Genomic DNA, 15,090 nt, shown 5'->3' on the forward strand with positions numbered 1-15,090 from the left:
TTCATTCTGAGCCAAAGTGTGTCCATTCTGCTTTCCAACCTATGTGCTATTTGCTAGTTATTTGGATGTAATAGCCTCTTCGGTTGTACTTTCTGCTATCCTGTTTTGTCTGCCCTGTCTATGTTCTATTCTTATAACCTTCAGAGAATGTTTTTGGGCCACATCCAAGCCTGTATTTGTTCAGGTGAATTTCAGGAAATTTCAGGATGAAATAATCCTTCGTTCTAACAGTCTGTGGAGAATTTAAATAGACCAGTCAGAATGATGTCAGGTATTACTATCTGGGGTTATAAGCAAACCGATATTTAGGGAGAAAAACTGTCTAAACAAATGAATCATAGAATCATAGAATCATAGAATATCCTGAGTTGGAAGGGACCCTTAAGGATCATCAAGTCCAACTCTTGACACCGCACAGGTCTACCCAAAAGTTCAGACCATGTGACTAAGTGCACAGTCCAATCTCTTCTTAAATTCAGACAGGCTCGGTGCAGTGACCACTTCCCTGGGGAGCCTGTTCCAGTGTGCAACCACCCTCTCTGTGAAGAGCCCCCTCCTGATGTCAAGCCTAAACTTCCCCTGCCTCAGCTTAACCCCGTTCCCGCGGGTCCTGTCACTGGTGTTAATGGAGAAAAGGTCTCCTGCCTCTCGACACCCCCTTACGAGGAAGTTGTAGACTGCGATGAGGTCTTTCCTCAGCCTCCTCTTCTCCAGAATGCCTATGAAGTTAATAGTTGGGAAGATCTACATGTATAAGCAAGAGGAAAAAACATTATATCAACTTTTCCATCTAATATATTACTTAATCCAAAGTGTGCTTGTTTGACGTCTCAGTTTCCTGTTTGTATAATGCATATGTGTTAAGTTCTGGTGATGAATTATTTGTTTGTGCTGGGTTTCAGATAACCAAAATAAAATGTTTAGATCTGCACATCAAAGACAATATTGTAATTCAGTAGTGCTAATACATCAGTGCTTTGATAGAAGGAATTAACAAGTTCCTCATACCAACTCCAATAAATAACCTTTTCAAACTAAAAATAAAATAGTGTGGTATGGTTAGATCTGTCAGAGTCCCAGACCTTGGTGGTAGGGATAAACTCTGTAGGCCTGCTTCTGGATACTTGTTTGCTGGCCTATGTCTTGCTGTAGGTCTCTCTCACCAGTTCACATGCTGGAGTTACACCTGTACAAGTATTAATACACTTTGTGCATCAACAGCTGGTCCTGTGCATGCCTTGTTAATACTGCCAGCCCACTTGCTTTGGGTGTTTTGACACCTATACAGAAATACCTGGACAAATTTCTGAGCTCTGTACCATCCTGGGAGGGAGGTCTCATGTCCACGGGGAAGGCAAGGAAGGCTGTACTAGATGCTACGCATGTCAGATGCTCCTGTGGACCTGCTGGCCCCTCTGGCCATGCTGGCACTTAGTGCAGCCCAGCCCTAGGGTGTTTTTGGAGTTCTTGTTCCTACCTACTGGTGAAACCTGCCTGCTGCTGGCTGTTGTCCTAAACACCAGGCTCAGTCAGCCTCACAGTCTGAGACCCAGCTTGCTGCAAAGGTTTCTCCACTCAGGGCAGTGTGGTAAAAGCTAAGTGTAATGATCACTGCTGATGACCAGACAGCACCCCGTGGGACCAGGCTGTCTGACAGCCGAAATTAAAATGTTCATAGCCATGGTTGCTCTTTGGATGGGTTACTGTTTTCTTAAGATCGGGTGCCACCATTCCTGTAAGTAATTACATATCCGATTGCTGAGCCTGCACATGGGCACTAGCTGACAGCAGGGCTGCATAACTTCTCCTAATGGGTATTTTTGAGTAGCTTGTTTGAACATTTCCTCTGGGATACTGCTAGCATGAGGTTTCATGCTTTTTGGATTGTTGTAAGCTACACTTGTCAGGTACCACATTCCACAAGGAAGCTGTCTCCATTTAGCCAGGAGAGGACACTGCATTAAAGTGTGTCTGAACCCTGACCTACTTGTGGAGACTCAGTCAGGAGTGTCTGTCTTCCCTTTCTTTTCCAAATACTGAGTTAGAAGAAAAGGCTGCTAGCACCACTGGATCCACCACCACAACAGCCAGCACATCACTCCTTATCCCTTCTGTAAATCACACTGAAACTCTTAGGTGGTTTGGGCACACACAGGTGCCTGTCTTTATAAGCACAGAGAACTTCATAAATTGATACAACAGGGATGACAATAATTATTTCCTTTCATTATAGGTAGTCTTAACTAGATAAACAGGCAATCACTTTATCTTTTTAGGAGTTAATAGATGTTTAGTGATCAGTAAGAAACCTGATCTTTGCTACAAGAGTATTTGCAATGCTGTTTTTATACTCCCCTGTTTGATGTTATTGATGGACTCTCACAGCTCTAACACATCCTTTTGAAATGGCGTGGGTCTTTTATCTGTCTGGGAAAACACTCTGATCCAGAAGTGGTAGAAACATCTATCGCAGAGAGCAGCTCAAAGTGTACTCAAAGGCTGGAATGCAAAATGCATTATAGCTTTTGGGAATCAATACATCTATTACATTCATTTTGTATTATCAAATAACATTGTAACTGCTCTGTTTGTTTGAAGTCTCTAGGGTAAAAATATTCTTTAAACAGATGTTTATTTTTGGACAGGCCTATTGAGTTGTCTCCTATTGTATGTTAAAGTAGCTACTCTCAGAGGTCACAGAGAGTTCAGCTTTACAAAGACACCCTTATTTTGTTAAAAATGAATGTTCTGAGTCTTTAATAGTAACAAGATAAAATATACTTAATACAAGTTTGTTAGAATGTTGCAGTTGATGACTCCTTCAGAAAGAAAGGGGAAAAGTAATGCAAGTAAAGTTTGGAAGATAAACATAGGCATGAAAGCATAAGCTCCATTTTCCTAAATGTAAATACCTGTATATGTTTGTAATATCTCTGCTACGTGAACATTGTTCTTGTTTATTTGTGTTTGTTTCTTCTTCCTCAACCTACACACACTCAGGAAAATGCTAACTGGCTGTTGGCTTTCTGAGAAGCAGGCACTAATTAAAAAGGCACAGGCCCATGACTGGACCCAGTCAGATGCACTGTGCCTCTGCACAGGCCTGATGAAGACCTCATGGCCCCAGGCTGCCCCAGCCCTCATACATCCCCCCCTGTGCTGTCAGGGTGGAAGAGCAGCGCAGCAACACAAATTCCAGCAAATGCACTGTTCAAGGAAGATAGCGCTCCGATAGCTGTGAAAGGAGAGCTTGCTTTTCCCCAGAAGGAGAGCAGAATTAGCTGCAGCAAATCGAGTTTTTCGTTGGTGTTGCAGTTTGTTTATGCCTGGAGATACCTGGGGTGATTTATTTTATTTACCCGTGTAATGGCTGGCTTACCTTCTGCAACTGCCAGTTCCAATCTAGCAAGTGGAGCTGACTTTGAGAAGAGCTACGTGAAGTTATACACCTGTCGCCCACTTGCAGCTACCAGCACGTTACATGAGGGCAGAAGAGCAGGGAGTAGCACCGGCACGTGGAGACATGCCCGAGCCCAAACCGTAATTTTCTCTGCAGATATTTGCGGATCGCTGCTCTTAGACACAGGACTAGACGTCTTACAGCACTTTAAAAATCTCAGACTTCTTGAAAAGCCTGTGTTGTCGGGGTGCTTTTTTGGAACTGGAAGAATGTTAACTGGGATTTGTAAGGGAGATGGAGTGACAACGATTAGTTTTGAGGGGGAAAAGATTCGGGGGGGGGAGGAGGGAAATAATGAAAATAGCAGATTTACAGATAATTCGTCGGTAAGCTAACAAGCTGCCGGCGGACCACGGCCGACCATTTGGCGAACCCCCCGGCAACCCCACGGGGCACCCGCGGTCACGGTGCGCCCGGCGGCGCCCCCCGGCTGCCGGTGGAGGGGCCGGTGGTGGGCAGGGCAGAGCCGCCGCGTCCCTCCCCTCGCCTCGGCTCCCTCCCTCCGGCTGGGGGCGGCCGGGTCGGCGCTCGCCGGGATCCCAAACCTTCCTCCCTCGGCGCATGGTGGCGGCGGGGCCGCAGCGCGGAGGAGCCGCCGGGGAGCGGGCGCTGCCCGGCCGAGGTGAGGCGGAGGAGGAGGAGGGAGGGAAGGAAGGAAGCAAAGAGGGAGGGAAGCAGGGAAGGAGGGAGCGGGGCGCTGGCAGTGCTCCCTTTCCGTGCCCCCGGGAGAGCGCCCGGGGCCGCGGGCACGGCGCCGAGGCGGCGACGGGGATGGAGGCGGAGAGCTCCGGGAGGGCGCCGGCGCTGCGGGGAAGGGGAAGGGGAGCTGGGGATGGTGCCGGCGCCTTGCTCACCCCACCCCCGTGCGGCTTTTTTTTCGTCCCCTCGCCCCCCCCAGGGCGATGCTTGTTGAGGGGTCTGGGGGCGGTTTGTTCCCTGGGGTCCTGCGGGGCAGGGAGAGGGGCGCACGGCGCGAGTGTCGGTAGAGGGCTGCTGGCTCGGCGCCGGGGTTTGGGAGGTGCGGGTGTGCCAGCGCTGTGTCCCGGCAAGTGCCCGTCCTGCCGGCAGCTGTGGTGGCAGCGTGGCTGGGCTGCCCCATCCCGGAGAGCTTGTGCTGTGCCAGAAGCGAGCGTGTGAGACGCTGCGGATGCACAGATCCCGCTGAGAGATGCGTTACGGGGAATAACCGAGACAATGAAAAGCTCCGGCTGACCTCATCTGGAAGAAAATGTTATATATGTTAATTAAAAGGTTTGGCGTCCTTAGGAAAACATTCCTAGGCACCATTACAGATATCTTACTGTCAGCTCCATCCCAGTCCCGCTCTGGGTTCTGGCTGTACAAGCTCACACCTGCAGAAGCCCTGTTTTTTTCAAGGGGAAGGTTGGCTTTTGGTCGGGGAAACCTCACAGAACTGTAACTCACCGAGGCCTAAATATCTGCTGTGCACAAAGAGTGGTTTATTAGAAACCGTCAGTGACACTAAATCAATACTCCCGTTTATTCCTCTGAATAAAACATGCTACAAAGGCATAATCCTAATTAATCTCTGGCATCTTTTACATTTTTTTTTCCAGCCATTGTTAGATGCAGGTTATCTGCATCTACTCAGTCACGGCCATTGCTAATGAAAGCGTTTTATCTCAGACACAGTTTCATGGCACTGTTACTTGATTTTCATTGTGTAGGCTAACTGCAACCACTACAGCTTTACTTACATCTCTGCTTTCTTCACAAGTTTTTTCTGTCTTGGTCATAGGGTGTTTTTAATCAGTACTTAGGAAATTGCTCATTTTATCTGTGTTTGTTTATTTATTTATTTATTTATTAGTTAATCATTGTTTCTGTTAAGCATTCTGGGACGTGCTTGGGTGAAGATGTACCCACATATTGGGCAAGTAACAGTAGTGGGTTGATTGTTTTTAATAACATTATTTACTGTGACTGGACACAGGATTTCTGCACAAGAACATGATATTCCTTTTCTTCCTACTCAATCAAGGCATGTTCCTCCACATCACCTAAGTTGCTCTTGATTGTGCTGTGCTGGCAAGCTTGGGTTGGGAGTATGGAAAGCAAAGGCTGAAAGGAAGCCAGTAATTGCTGTGGTCCATTTTTGTGTTTTAGCCTGTAGTTGTGCATAGTGCTTGTGGTGCTGTGTACTCCAGCAGAGCTGTGACAGATGAAGTACTGTAGGTCACTGCACAGCCTGGAAGAGCCTTGCTAGGCTGCGGGTCATCCTGTAGCTGGCACCAGGCAAAAAACCCAGTGTCTTGTTTTGTATACTGCAGTGTTGTAAGCAGTGTTTTTAAAATAATCATTAGATGGAAAGTAGGATTCATGATTTTTCTGAGTGATCTGAAGAACACAATGACTATTCATCAAGCTTTGTATTTCCACAAGTTTCTCCTGTGTTAGACACGCTCAGTACCAGTTGGATGGCTCCCCAGTGAAAGCAAAGCAGTGTTTGTTAGTGGAGGCTGCACTGAACATGGGGTGGAAGCTCTTAGCTGACTTAATCCATCCCTTGCCTGAAGTAAGCTCCTGGTTCTCCATGGTAGGTGAACCAGGTGAACCTACCAGTTTGTAGGACTTTCTTCCTTCAAGCCAACTTGTTACAGCGCAAGAGTGAGAAGCTGTTGTGCCCCCATTCCTGCCTCCCCATCAATGGGAGCTCTCCCCATATCTTGCCTTTTTTCCCCTTTCTTCTCCGCTTTCCATGCCTCCCTTCACCCACAACTGTTCCCATTTCACTCCTTTCTGCCGAGGGGATAAATTGTGTGGGGTATCAGCATTTTTAACTGGCTTGGGAGTGAGGACAGAGGCGGTCAGTGGCTGGAAGGTATTACCAGTTGTCAGAGCCCTTTCTTTGATACAGAGGAAATTGCTGATGTGATTGTAGTTGACAAGTCTGGTAAGTTTTGACTGGGCCGTTTCCAACTTCTGATTTTCCAGTTTTCACAAAAATTGATAGAATTCTCCCAGGTTGTAGTGTCTAAAATCTTACCTGTAAATGCAGAACTAAAAGGGTGTGTTATTCCAAAATCATTGTGGCACTTACAGATGAAATGGAATTAAATTGAATTTACGGCCTTAGTAAAGACAAGGAAAAAACTAGTGTTGTTATTATTTGTCTGTTTACATTGCTTGGGAGGTATGTAAATACACCTTCATGGCTCTGAAAGCTATAGGAGTTCTATTATTTTATTTTTAAACAATCTTCTAATTAAATAATTTCAGTCATTTTCATGTTACGTTGTTGAGCATAGTTAATGCATTTCGGAAAATACTTTACCGCTGATCTGGGATTTTTCTTAATTGTCTTATTTTCTCCGTAGGTTCAGACTTTAGGAGGTCAGACATAGATCACAGATGAGCATTTTAACACCAGTTAATCAGAGAATAAAATAATCAATTTTTCTAGAAGTATTTTTCTAGGAGAAGGTTTTGTGGAAAGTAGCTCCAAAGAAAATAAATCCATAATGAAAAAATAATTAAGGCATTAATTTGCTGCAAAACTCAAGGAAGTGGCTGCAAATGCAACCAATCTGTGTGAGCAGATCAGGAATATACCTGAAATTCTGAACTTAGGGAATACATGTAGCACTTGAACAAATTACCTTTTCCATGACCAAGCACAATAAATCACAGTAGAAGATAATTAGAGACAGCTGTGCTGTTGACATGATCACTAGAATCCTGTAAATGTAAAACATAAATAAATCAGTCTGTTGGTAAAGATTAATTTCTCCATTTTTCCTTGTCTCCTGGTCCTCACAATCATACAAAAACTTTCAATTTGGAGCTCTGTGGTCAAATTAGGTGTGAGCTCTTCAAGGGAGAATCCAGAACATTTAAACATAGCTGTGTGGGCAGAGTGCTGAAACAATATTTGTTCCTTGAAACATTTCTTATTTGCATCAGTTTAAATATTTTTTGTTTGCATGTTTTGTTTTTTTTTTTAAGGGTTGAGGGCCTCTGGTGAAAGCATGGAAACTCTGAAATGCTGTCAAAAGAGAAAAAAAATGTCTTGGAGAAAACAATGTATAGCGTTGCAACCATCTGAGATGACTAAGTTACAACTGAACCCCAACACAGAAGGAAACTGTACTTTAAATTGGTTTTCAGATCATTTTTGCTTCTTGAAGAAAAGATTAACGAAAAAAATTTGCCAAAGCAGCTGTATGGCTTTCTTTGTCATTGGTGTCAGTGTCACATTTCAAGTTATATTGCCTTAATACTGTCATTTTAAAGAATAGAGATATAGTTAAATCCATGTTATATACATGGTATGTGTAATCTTATATGTGAAAATGTTTTGGTTTTGAATTAGCATTAGAGTTCATTAATTGGCCTTCATTATGCAAACATCTGACATTGCATGTTTTGTATGTTCTCTCATGCATCATTTATGACAATTCACCAGCATGCTGCTGCTTTGTTCTAGATGAATAATAGTAAGTTTTGTAGATAAAATCATTTAATGGGCTTTAACTAGTACAATTGATATTTATTTTAAAATTTTATTGTGTGTCATTGGCCTTTTCATCTTGCAAGAGTTTTTTGGATCCAAAGTAGACTTGTATGTTATGTTGCTTTAGGATAATTATTTTCAGTTTACTGCTAATAGAAAGTGTGAACATGTTAATTTTAGCAATTATAACTTGAATGTCATCTGAACTGAAATGTTGCAGTGGTTTGTTAAAGGCCATTCAGGTTTTAAAGTAGTTTCATTCAAGGAGTGTAACTTCGCAAGGTAGCAGGGACTATGGATAGCTGTGGCACAACTTCCTTCATTCAGTTTCTAGTTGTAATCCCATAAACCTGTTTGGAAAGAATCACCTGTGATGTGGGAGGATAAATTCAGGCTGTGTATTTGATCTTCTGTTGAGACTGCAGATAGGGTGCCAGTTGGTGCCATCTGTGTTTATAGATTTTGCAATGGTATTTACCAGAAGATTATTTGAAAACCAAATAAGTTTACATAGGTCAGTGAATTGCAGTTTGCAAGGCTTACATCTGGGATCATTGTAAACACTTTTTTCAGAGTTTGCACTGAGCCTTCTTTCTCAGAAACTGACCTCTTTACTAGAGTGTGTGGTGGTGCTAATGCACTGGGTTTATATGCTTTCAAATACATTTGAGAGAAGCTTTATTTTAATGGTTGTGTGCTCTTCTGCTGGTAGCTTAGAACATGTGTTTTCCTTTGATATCTCCTGTGCAAACAAATTTTGTGGAGAGAAAGCTATGAAAAAGAGTAATTTTACATTTAGTCTTTTTTTTTTTTCCCCTGAAACAAGTAATATATATGTAGTGTTGTAAACATAGTTACTGTTTTTGCAGTAAAGCATGTGTAAAAGACAAAGTGCTGCAAATGAGAGTTCAGTCTGTCAGATGTCTGGAGCTTTATATTGGGTTTACATGGCAAGGGTTTTTTAGCAGGGGTGTTGCAGGGGTGGCTTCAGTGAGCAGAGCCCAGCAGCTGCCCCATGTCAGATCAGAGCCAGCTCCAGATGGCTCCGAAAGTGACCCACTGCTGGACAGAGCCAAGCCATGAGTGATGCTGGTTGGGCCTCTGGGAGAGGAGATTAAAGAAAAAAGAAAAGAAAAAAACTGCTGGGGAACAGCAGCCTGGAGAGAGATAGTAGTGAGGAGCAGCCCTGCAGCCCCCCAGGTGAGTGCAGCAGGAGGGCAGGAGGTGCTGCAGGCAGGCAGCAGCAGTTCCCCTGCGGCCTGTGTGCTATGTGGTTGCAGTGCTTGGAGAGCTGCTGCCTGTGGGCAGCCCCTGCAGGCTCAGTTCAGGAGGGACCCCACACTGTGGGAGGGACCCCGTGTGGAGCAGGGGCACAGAGAGACCATGACCGAAGAGACAAAGCACCGGGGCCTGACCGCAGTCCCAATTCCCCTGCATCACTTGGAGGGGGGAAATTTGAAAGAGGGTGGATGGGAGAAAGTCTTTTTAATTTGCTTTTAGTTTCTCACTGTTGTAGTCTGCCAGAGATAGGCAATAAATGTAATCTCCCTATGCTGAGTCTATTTTACCTGTGAGGATTATGGGTAAGTGATGGGTAAGTATTCCTGTTGCTTGCCTTTTATCTCAAACCTTGAGCCCCTTCTCCCCCTTACCCTTTGAGGAGGGGGAGTGAGAGAGTGGCTGTGGTAGAGTTCAGCTGCCCAGCAGTGTTAAAACCACTGCAAGTTTACTGAAACAAGATTTCTATGGAATGTCTCAAGAAAGCTCTTTGCACACAAAGAACAGCGTTTTCTGTACAACTGTTCACTATTTATAAATTGTGTGCATTGAATAGTGCTTGTAATCAGTGGAGAGCATCTTAAGCGAATTATCAACTTCAGCCTTCTATTGATCTAATTTATTTCACAAAATAAGACAGGAAGTATGTGTGCTCAATGTGACAATTTTAGTAATTGCAGCTGTGTTGCAGATGAGACACCTGATAAAACCTGACCATCATTCTGCACAGGTGGGTCTGGGTAATTTAAAGTTTAGAAGAAAATTGTGGTTAGAAATTAGAGCACTTAAATGGAAATTTCAAATGTAAGTTCTAGTCTAAATATTTTAATCTTATTTTTTATGTACCTTTTTATATGTTGAAATTGGTTGCATGTATGTTAATTTAAATTCAGTCATTTGAGGACTTGTTTCTGTGCTTTTAAGAAATCATTTTAACTTGTGAGTTCAACATGAAGTAGTGGGCCAAGTTTGGCATGATAGTGAGGTTATAGTTTTATGCTCAATACAAAGTTTAATGCAATGTCCTCTCCCTGTTCCCTCTGTGCATTGATTTTTCTCATGATAGTGGTGCTCTGCTATGGCTTACCTTTCAAGAGTTAACTGAGATCTCATTTTTCTCTCTGTTTTAGGTTTTCTTTAAGCTACTAATAGACATAGTACATGACAGCTGGAGTGCAAGATTTTCCACAGACTGACCAGCTGATTGCTCTGTTGAGATACTAGATAATTGAGCAGAGGTAGCCAGTTTTCAGAAATGTGCATGAGGCTTGTGTTGAGCATACATGTTTATTCAGTCATTAGTCATGATCATGACTGCATAAAATCAGTGTAATTACCTTCAACCAATCTTTATATCTAAGTGACCCAGACCACATTCCATGACAGGCCTGACAGCTTGAATTAGAGCTTGCCTTTTATCGCAGCCAAATTTGGAGAACAGAAATATCCAGTCTCTTGAGTTTGCTCAGTGCAAGAATGGGACATGTTAACGTGAAAGGGTAGAAGTCCAAACTAAAACAGAGCATTAGGAATGCTCTAATTCTTTGATGCTTGACTAGCCCATATCAGCATAATTTATGTAGTTTTGCTGTTTCATATTGCATGCATTGCGCAGTGAACACACAGTCTGTTACTTTCAGGATGCATCAGCACTCTTGCACACGCCCACGTGCACAGCATGCATCTGCTTCCAATGCGTGTTTGAGGGATATCTGGAGAAGGTTAGAGAAAAGAAGCCCATGCATTTGGCACAATTCATCCAGCTTTTGGGTGCTCCTAGACTTCCTTTCTTTCCACAAGCTTCTTGGATACGGCCAGGGAGAGGGTCTGGATGAAAAAAGCTTGTGTATGAGCAGGCTGCTTGTAACCGTGTCTTTCCAAGGTAGCCCTGTAACTTTGTTTGTCATCACTGGACAGAAGAGATTCTGATTCAAGTCCCAAGCAAATGATGAGGGAAGTGATTGTTGTGCTTTGCTCTTGTGCTGGTGCAGCCTCACCTCAAGCACTGCATGCAGTTTTGGGCACCACACTATAAGAAGGGCATAAAAACTATTAGGGAGCTTCCAAAGGAGGTTAACAAAATGGTGAAGTGTCTAGAGCGATAAGACCCAAGGGAATGGCACGGAGCTACAACAAAGAAGGTTCAGGCTGGATATTAGGAAAAGGTTCTTTATTGCGAGGGTGGTCAGGAACCTGGAACAGGCTCCCCAGGGCAGTGGTTACGGCACTGAGCTGATGGAGTTCAGGAGTGTCTGAACAATACTCTCAGACACAGGGTTGTAATCTTAGGTAGTCCTGTGTAGTGACATGCGTTGGACTCAATGATCTTTGTGGGTCTCTTTCAAGTTGGGATATTCGGTGAGTCATATTCTGTGAAATGATCACAAAAAGATGGGATAGAAAAAAACTTATGAATTATCCAATCCATTCATCTGCTTCAAGTTAGGAACATCTATATCTGTTATATGTAACTTGTTCTTAAGGGACACGGCAATCTCTCTAACATCATCTTGCCATGGGAATTTTTTCATTTCATGTTATCCAATTCATACCTTTCTTGTTGTAGTTTAACACCATCCTACATATGTCTTGGAGAGAAGACGGTTGTTTTTCTTATAGAGTGTTTTTATTGGGTTACTTCTTAGTGTTTTTGCTGTAGTCTGCTTTTTCTTTAAGCTCAGTTCTTCCACTTCAGAGGTGTTTGTTTTTGGATTTTGTTTTTCTTGTACACCAGTTATCTTAGATGCATTTCTTGGGTGGTCTTTCATTGCTTCACATCTATTTTGAAATTTTCTGCCCAAATTAAGACTCCATATGACCTGAGGCTTTAATGACATTGAATAAAACTGAATGGGATCCTCTTCATATTTGCTGAAATAATGTTTTTGCAGCACTGTAACTTTTTATTCATGTTTAGGCAGATCCTCATCTGAGGACAAGTGTTTTAAGATGAGATTCTCACTGTTTGTTTTATTGTTTATTGTTTCAGCTTGACTGTTGCATGTTGCACTCTTACTGAAGATGACACTACTTTTCAGGTCATTTTTCTGTATGGTGTGGACAAATATTTTTGGTAACCCTACCTTACAAAAGGAAAGACGTTTTTGGCTAAGTCTACTTTTTTTTCTAAATGTAGCTATCCTTTTCATGGAAGGAAATGTCATAGAGAAAGATAAAGTATTTTCATTGTAGAGCAAGTGGTTTAAATTAGCCATCTGTATTGAAGAATCTGTGGAATGAAAAAATCACCAGACTTCTGATGATCCTTTAGATTGGGAATAGCAGTTCATGCAGATGTTAATGCTCAGAGAGAAACCTGCTTTCTGCTCAAGTCTTTCAGATAGTTTACAGGCGATGGTGATAACATTTTTCATAAGAAACTGTTGGCCTCTATCCTTAGTTATTTTTGTAATATTAATGCTAGACGTTTGTGTAGTCAATGCTTTTTGAAAAATACAGTTTTGGTGGTAGTAGCTTTAGTTCTTTAGTTTAGGTTGTGCCTGAAAGAGGAAAACGGAAAGAACAAACTCTGGCAAGATTAATTATCTGTAAGAAAGCAGGTTAAAAAAGAATTTAAGGAATAAGTAAAGGAGCAGAAAGTCTTCTCAAAAGTTCATAGGGCCAATAGATTATTGGGAAATAAAAAAGAATATTTGGGGAAGGTGAGGCGATAGTAGAAAACTAATTTTAAGTTTTGATTTTTTTTGTTTGTGGTGGAAGAAATGAAGTTTCTGCAAGGGAGTACTTGGACTCTAACATGGGACACTTGTTAGAAGGTCAGTTGCCATCTGAAATGTTGACAGGAGGTACAGAAGTACTGACTCAGAAATAAAATAATTGCTAAATGTGCCGTGACATTTTCTGTAAAATGTTTTGGTAACAAAAGGCTGAAAATGGTAAATGTGTGGCAGTTTTGGTCAGATTCCAGGAGAGATTCAGGGAACCACAGACCAGTGTGCCTGCAGTCTGTGTGGTGTGTACCAAGGAGTAGGCATGGTGGACACATGCATAAATATGAGATTAGAGAACATGAATTTTTCAAGGGGAATTAATACATCATAAACCTGGAAGCACATAGATAATAGAGATGGGGTTGATTTTTGGGTTTCTGAGATTTCAGAAAGGTTTGTAAGGAAGACAAGCTGCTATCATCATGGGGAAAAGCAAAACTTCTTGCATGGGCAAGAAAGAAAGAAAGAAACAAACAAACAAAAAAAACACACAAAAAAAAGGGTGGACATAAACAGTTTGTTGTCACAACAGAGGAAAGTTACCAGTGTAGATGTGCATGGATCTATCTGTTCATTTGCCAGGGCTTTCATTTGTTCATATGTGATTCAGAAGACATGATAGATGATAGAATTTGTAAGTACTGTTTTGTTATTCAGGGTAGCAAGCATGGGCTACATTGTAAGACCAAGTAGCTGGGCAGTGAAATAGTATGTGCTGTAAAACAGACCGACTTCTGCTTATAAAGTGATGGCTTCTAAGCTACTGTTATCTCTTGGATATAAGAACATACACTTGTAATAAATGTTTCTGTGAGTATGTCACAGGTCAAGAAAAAAACAAAACAAAAACAAACAAACAAAAAAAAAGGAATGTAATTTTTGTAATTCTTTCCTAAAGGAACGGAGCACAAATCTGCCATTTGTATCCTGGGGGTGCATCTTGGGTATTATCTGCATTTCTGGACCACCATGTCAAGAAGGTTCAAGTAGAACTGGGAAAAAACTACAGAAGTTCTACAAGGGCAATTGCAGATATTAACACCTTCTGTACAAAGAACAGTTAAGTTAATGAGGAAAATAGACAACTGGAGAGGCAATGATAGTTTTATAAAATCATGCATGGTATGCTGAGGCTGGTAGGGATCATTGTTTCTCCTAGTACAATAATGGGCATATCAATGAAACTAGCAGGTGTTGGGTTCAGAATAGCAAAAAGGAATATTGTTTTCACTCACACATCGTTAACTTGTGTAACTCTACAGGATGTGGTGGATACTGAAAATTTATAGTGATTTGAAGGGAGACTGGACAAAATGAATGGAAGAAAAAGTCTGTAGAGGATTATTAAATACATAAGCATGACCTCTGACTTTGAAAGTCGCTGAGCTGCAAATTGTTGGAGACTGGAGAGTATTTGGGGAAAGTATGACTAAATGCTTACACTATTCTTATCCTCTTCCCCAGACATCTGCTTTTGGCTGCTTTTGGAGACAGGGGTACTGGGTAGAAGATTTGACCTGGCATAATTTTAGATTTGTCTTTTTAAATTGTAAAAACTCAAGACACATTTTTCTGTGAGTTAAAAGCTCAGAGTAGCATCTGCAAATATTGTACTTTGTAGACCAAAAGCCTTCTGTTCATTTTCTTTATAATTTAAGACAGAAGTACATTTTCAACAAAACACAAAAATTACCATGAACATTTGTATGTCTCCTGCCAGTTGGCGTCAACTACAAATTATGTTTCATTTCAGTCATGCTAAACTGCCAGATGAGATAATACATATTGTCTCGTTTAGGGAATCTAAGCAGCTATGCCTGTCGTCCTTGCTTATTTTTTCTGATTTATTTTCTCTAACAGCTGTGTGAATTTTTTATTTACTATGGAAGTTTTGCATTTCTTAGGCTGTTTCCCTTCTATTACAGGTACGTTTATAACTGCTGACATGAATACAAAATATGTGAGATTCCCTACAATGTTAGAGAATAGATTGAAATCTCTTGTATCTCTGAACAGGACAGAGAGCTGTAGATGAAGAAGAATGCTGTGCAACTTACCTTTCTACAAACACTGGTTTACTAGGTTGATTTAGATCATAGATTCAGTGGTATAGCCTAAGAGCACTTAACCAGCACATCAAAAATGTG

General features: G+C 41.9%; 1 protein-coding gene across 3 annotated transcripts in view; it reads left to right on the forward strand.

The window, feature by feature from the left end:
* Positions 1-3,926: 3,926 nt before the first annotated feature.
* The window catches only part of LHFPL2 (LHFPL tetraspan subfamily member 2), a 130,881-nt gene continuing 119,717 nt past the window's right edge, over positions 3,927-15,090 (forward strand). For 2 of the 3 annotated variants that reach the window (XM_072030724.1, XM_027447123.3), the window contains exon 1: positions 3,927-4,082. The gene's annotated coding sequence lies outside the window, so the exon portion shown is untranslated. The remainder of the gene's footprint in view (positions 4,083-15,090) is intronic. The other variant, XM_072030719.1, reaches the window with a different exon arrangement.

This window comes from Anas platyrhynchos, chromosome Z (assembly GCF_047663525.1).
Source record: "Anas platyrhynchos isolate ZD024472 breed Pekin duck chromosome Z, IASCAAS_PekinDuck_T2T, whole genome shotgun sequence".
Taxonomy (NCBI): Eukaryota; Metazoa; Chordata; class Aves; order Anseriformes; family Anatidae; genus Anas; species Anas platyrhynchos.